The sequence below is a fragment of the Orbicella franksi genome, chromosome 13, assembly GCF_964199315.1.
Source record: "Orbicella franksi chromosome 13, jaOrbFran1.1, whole genome shotgun sequence".
In the NCBI taxonomy this organism is placed as follows: Eukaryota; Metazoa; Cnidaria; class Anthozoa; order Scleractinia; family Merulinidae; genus Orbicella; species Orbicella franksi.
The window spans coordinates 282807-289303 of NC_138157.1; positions in this window are offsets into that span (position 1 = coordinate 282807).

Consider the following 6497-nt stretch of genomic DNA (forward strand, 5'->3'; position numbering starts at 1 on the left):
CTATATTACGCTATGCATAGATTTTGCTTCATTTCTAAAAGGTCAGATTTTGAGAGAATTTCAAAATATTGAAAACTTCGTAATTTACGGGGAAAAAAGTATGATTTTTTTGTTTCCAACGTTGGCTTAATTCGTAACTCGTCAAAAAGAGTTGTTTTTAATGGAAACAGCATTTCCCTTAGCATTTAAAGTCCCCACGATATCTATCGGAAGTTACTCTATCAGCGCGTACGCAGTCTACACTACCAGCAGCTCGATAAGGTCAAACGAAGCTCACGAAAGCCCCACGGAGGTGATTAAGATTTCTCTTTTGTGCTTGTTTTTCTGTTTTTCGTTTAGTTTGTTTTGGTTTGTACTTTGTCACTTTGTTACTTTGAATTGTGTTAAACACTAAGAAAAAAAATATATAAATGTCACCGAATGTGAAAGCTTTTGAATTGTTCAAATTTTCCGTGCTTAGGCTGACCTTAGCAAATCGGGTTAATGGGCCCTTACAACATCAGGATACTACTAGCCAGACTATTGCTAACCCCATGGAATACGTTCAGGTCCATTGGTTTTATCCGCGTTGTCTTATAACCTGGTGTAAACACTATTGTTGTACCCTTAGCAGTTTTTAGGGTTAGAAAGTACGGTTCAACCCCTCTTAAACAGCCCCTCTCGGGGAAAATGGGGGTTCTACTGTATGTTTAATTAGCCTTCAATCATTAAAATCTAGCATTTTCATCCAGACATAAAATAGTGCATACTATATATACACACTATATTTTGGACCTCTGTGTGTTCTCATTGCACACGTTAGGGTTTTCCTGCTATTTTTCAGATCCAATACATATTATATATATACCTTAATACCTTGTTGTAATTTTAATTTTTCGTATAAATTCAAGTCGTATATTGCTGTATAGTTAGTTCTCAAAAACCCACTTGGGAGAAATGAATAAATAGCATTGTATGGCTAAATTGTCTATTTTAGCTCAAAACTTGACCACCAACGATAACTGGTCGAAAAACCACCAGTCTTCGTCGAAAACTTGGATGGAAATCTGTGAACAAACAATTTAAACGAGAAACTACAAAATTGCGCACCTTTTGACAAATTCAAGTAAAATTAATCAACTACCCTTTGAACTGTTCTTTTCACATATACTTGAACTTTTGTCATTTGCATTACAATGTAATCCACCTTGAAGTTGAGCCGAAAACCGCTAAATTGGCCGAATTTCCCGCGTTTCTATGCGTGGTTTTATTTACGAAAGCACTATTGACTGCTGTAAGTCAGTTTCACAGTGCCCTATAAAGGACACGTCTTTCAATTTTATCGCGCGATAAAATAACGTCGCCGCGCCATTATCGCCCGAGAAGTAATAGTAATTGGACCGAGTGGAGTGCAATTCAGGGAGTAATCGCGCGAGTAATTTCAAAATCTGACGAGCGCGAAGCGCGATGCCGATTTGAAATTACGAGCACGATTACTCCCTGAATTGTACGACACGAGGTCCAATTACTAATTAATCGTATCTATAAGAAATTTTGGGATTAAAAATGTCTTTTTGAGAAATTCTTTTGAGCGAAAACGTCTGTACGCTTTTCAGAAATTTTGAGAACTGTAAGAAACAGTGCGAAGGAAGCCATTAAATTGCGCGTAATTTACGCGCGAGTCACGTGGGTGTCCAATTACAGGTATCCAGCGACAAAAGTTCAAATTGGATACCTGTAATTGGACACCCACGTGATCGCGCGCGGATTACGTGACAAATAGGCGCGCTGAAAACCAATCACGATCGAGATTTTTGTTATAGATACGATAAACTAAAAAGTTAAAGCGCGAAAAAATGGGAATAGAAGCTTGCGCAAGTTAAAATCAGGACACACGCTGACATGACGGCTAACTGGCTTCCACAAACTCTGAAACTGGAGCAAGCTAGACAGCCATCTGTTTATTGAACAAGCTAATGAAATCCCGGTCTTCAATCAAATTCAGGGCTTAAAAAAATGAAGGTTTTTGGAGAGCTGACAAATAATAGGTGTAAACAGGGTCAAACAAACGAAGCAGAGATGAATCCTGCATATATGGCTTTCTTTAACGTGGCGAGGAAGGAGAAGTGATAATACATAATAGGCACGCACTGCTGGCATTTAGAAAGAAGCAAAGCTGAAAACATAGGCTTTTCTTTATATTTCCGTTCTGATCTCATATTTGGTGACGAAACACTGCATATACTGTACAAGGACAAACACCTTTTCTTGTAGGTTTACGAGCGTTTCTGAACCGATCAAGGGATTGTTGTTGGCGTAGGAATCTTTTTACGGTCAAAACCGAATAATTTGATCGTTTTAGATGCTCTGACCACAAAAATAACTTCTCCAATAATCTGATAAGTAGGCTAATGCCGAGCTCAATCACCTCAATTGCCTTTATCTTTCATTAGGTTCACGTACATTCCTGATTACCTCTAATGCTCACCGAAACTTTTAGCAGCTTTTGGAATTATTAAGCCAAACGAAAATTTTAGAGAACAAACAAAACCGTCCGAAAATTATGGGACATGATAAAAGTGAGCACATCAATTCCGAAAATTCTAGGGAAACTTTATGGTTTTCCGAAAAAATTTGAGAAGTCTAGAGCGTCGCTGGGAAAAAAATTTCGAAATTCTTAGGCAACCTTCCATCCGAACAGATATTTTACCGAAATATTCCGTTGGGTGCCCTTGGGGACTGGAAACTATCGCCCAAATTCCGGGAAATCGAGCCGAAGTTGGTCAAAATCACGAGGCGCGCAAGGCGGTCTTAGCTATTCTTTCAGTCTTAAAGTGAAGTTGGGCTATATTTTAGGCCAGAAGCTCGAAGATAAGCGTTCAAAAAGATTTGCTGTATCCATTTCACTGCAAACCAAGGCCATCAGGACTAAGTTTAGAGTCCACAAAACTGGAAAATATTCCCTAATTTCCGGCAAATCGAGCCGAAGTTGGTCAAAATCACGACGCGCGTAAGGCGGACTCGGCTCATCTTTCACTCTTCAAGTGAAGTGGGGCTACATTTCGGCCTAGAAGCTGGAAACTTTGCTTTCAAAAAGTTTGGCTGTTTTAATTTCACTGCAAAACAAGGCCATCCGAACTTAGTTTAGAATCCCCCGGACTAGAAAATATCCCCCAAGTACCGCGAAATCAAGCCGAAGATGGTCAAAATCACGATGCGCGTAAGGCGGTCTCGGCTACTCTTTAAGTCTTAAAGTGAAGTGGGGCTATGTTTCGGCCCAGAAGCTCGAAACGAAGCGTTCAAAAAGTTTTCCTGTGTCCATTTCACTGCAAACCCAGGCCATCAGGAGTTAGTTTAGAGTCCCCGGGACTGGAATATTTCCCCCAAGTTCCGGGAAATCGAGCCAAATTTGGTCAAAATCACCATGCGCCTAAGCCAGTCTCGGCTACTCTATCAGTCTTAAAGTAAAGTTGGGCTATATTTTGTTCCAGAAACTCACAAGTGAGCGTTTAAAAAGTTCTGCTAAGTCCACTTCACTGCAAACCACGACAATGAGGAGTTAGTTTAGAAATTCCGGCACTGGAAAATATCCTCGAAGTTGCGGGAAATCGAGCCGAAGTTGGTGAAAATCACGATGCGCGGAAGGCGTTCTTTGCTACTCTTTCCGTCCTAAAGTGAAGTGGGGCTATATTTCGGCCTAGAAGCTCGACACCGAGCGAGCGCTCCTTTTATCTGTGTCCATTTTAGTAAAAATTAAGGCCATCAGAAGTTAGTTTAGAGTCCCCGGGACTAAAATATCAACCAAAATCCGGCAAATCAACCAAAGTTGCTGAAAATCACGATGTGCGTAAGAGTTTATGCTACTCTTACCGTTTTAAATTAAAGTGCGGCTATATTTCGGCCTAGAAGCTCCACACCTAGCGTCCGCTTCGTTTCCTTCTGTCCTTTTCACTTAATAATACGGCAATCAGGAGTTAGTTTAGAGTCCCCGGGACTGAAAAATATCCCCCTAGTCCCTGCAAATCCAGCAAAAGATGCTCAAATATCACCATTCGCGTAAGGCGGTCTCGGCTACTCTTTTAGTCTTAAAATGAAGTGGGGGTATATTTCGGCCTAGAAGCTCGACACTTAGCTTGCGCTTCTTTAACCTGTGTCCATATCAGCAAAAATAAAGACATCAGGGTTTAGTTTATAGATTGCGGCACTGGAAAATATCCCCCAATTTCCGGAAAATCGAGCCGAAGTTGATCAAAATCACCATGCGCGTAAGGCGGTCTCGGCTACTCTTTTAGTCTTGAAGTGAAGTGGGGCTAAATTGGTGCCCAAGAGCTTGAAAGTGAGCGTTTAAAAAGTTTTGCTCTGTCTATTTCACTGCAAACGAAGGCCATCAGCAGTTAATTTAGAGTTTCCGGGAGTAGAAAAAACCCCCCAGCTTACTGGCAATCGAGCCGAGGTTGGCTAAAATCACCATGCCCGTAAGGCGGTCTCGGCTAATCTTTCAGTCTTAAAGTGAGGTGGGGCTTTATTTCTGCCCAGAAGCTCGAAAGTGACCGTTCAAAAGGTCGTCCTGTGTCAATTTCACTGCAAACAAAGGCGAGCAGAAGTTAGGTTAGAGTCGCAGGGACTGGAAAATATCCTGTAAGTGCGGAAAAACTGGGACAAAGGTTGTCAAAATGAAGATACGCGTAAGGCCGTCTCGGCTATTAGTTCAGTCTTAAAGTGAAGCGAGGCTCTACTTCGGCCCAGAAGGTCCAAAGTGAGCGTTCAAAAAAAATTACTGTGTCCATTTCACTGCAAACCAAGGCAATCAGGAGATAGTTTAGGGTCCCCGAGACTTGAATATATCCCCTACGTTCCGGGAAATCGAGCCAAAGTTTGTCAAACTCACGATGCGCGTAAGAGGGACTCGGCTACTCTTTCAATCTTAAAGTAGAGCGGGGCTATATTTCGGCCCAGAAGCTCGAAGGTGAGCGTTCAAAATGTTTTCCTCTGTCCATTTCAATACAAACCAAGGCGATCAGGGGTTAGTTTAGAGTCCTCGGGACTGGAAAATACCCCCCAAGTTCCTAGAAATCGATCCGAAGTTGGTCAAAATCACTATGCGCGTAAGGCGGTCTCGGCTACTCTTTCAGTCTTAAAGTGAAGTCGGGCTATATTTCGGCAAAGAAGGTCGAAAGTGAGCGTTGAAAAAGTTATGCTGTGCCCAATTCACAACAAATCAAGGCAATCAGGTGTTAGTTTAGAGTCCGTCGGATTTGAAAATATCCCTTAAGTTCCGGGAAATCGAGCCTAAGCTGGTCAAAATCACGATGCGCGTAAGGCGGTGTCGGCTACTCTTAAAGTCTTAAAGTGAAGTGGGGCTATATTTAGGCCCAGAAGCTCGAAGGTGAGCGTTCAAAATGTTTTCCTATGTCCATTTCAATGCAAACCAAGGCCATCAAGAGTTAGTTTAGAGTCCCCGGGACTAAAAAAATATCCCCCAAGTTGCGGGCAATAGAGCCGAAGTTGGTCAAAATCACGATGCGCGTAAGGCGCTCTCTCTTACTCTTTCAGTCTTTAAGTGAAGTGGGGCTATATTTGGGCCAAGAAGCTCGAAAGCGAACGTTCAAAAAGTTTTGCTGTGTCCATTTCAATGCTAACCAAGGCCATCAGGAGTTACTTTAGAGTCCGCGGGACTAAAAAATATTCCCCAAGTTCCGGGAAACCGAATCGAAGTTGGTCAAAATCACGATACGGGTAAGGCGGGCTCGCCTACTCTTTTAGTCTTAAAGTAAAGTGGGGCTATATCTCGTCCCAGAAGCTCGAAAATGAACGTTCAAAAAGCCTTGCTGTGTCCAGTTTACTGCAGACCAAGGACGTCGGGGGTCAGTTTAGAGTCCCGGGGAATGGAAAATATCCCCCAAGTTCCGGGAAATTTAGCCGAAGCTGGTCAAAATCACGACGCGCGTACGCGGTCTCGGCTACTCTTTCAGTCTTAAAGTGAAGTGGGGCAATATTTCGACTCAGAAGCTCGAAACTGAGTGTTTAAAACGTTTTGCTGTGTCAATTTCACTGCAAACGAAGGCCATCAGGAGTTAGTATACAGACCCAGGGAGTGGAAAATATCCCCCAAATTCCGGGAAATTTAGCCTAAGTTTCTCAAAATCACCATGGGCGTCAGACGGTCTTGGCTAATCTTTCAGTCTTAAAGTGAAGTAGGGCTATATTTCAGCCCAGAAGCTTGAAAGTGAGCGTTCAAAAAGTTTTCCCTTGTCAAGTTCACTTCAAACCAAGGTGATCAGGAGTTAGTTTAGGGTCCCCAGGACTGGAATATATCCCCCAAGTTCCGGGATATCGATCCGAAGTTGGTCAAAATCACGATTCGCGAAACGCGGGTCGGCTATTGTTGCAGTCTTAAAGTGAAGTGGGGCTATATTTTGGCGCAGAAGCTCGAAGATGAGCGTTCAAAAAGTTTTCCTGTGTCCATTTCATTGCAAACCAAGGCAATCAGGAATTAGTTTAGAGTCCACAGAACTGGA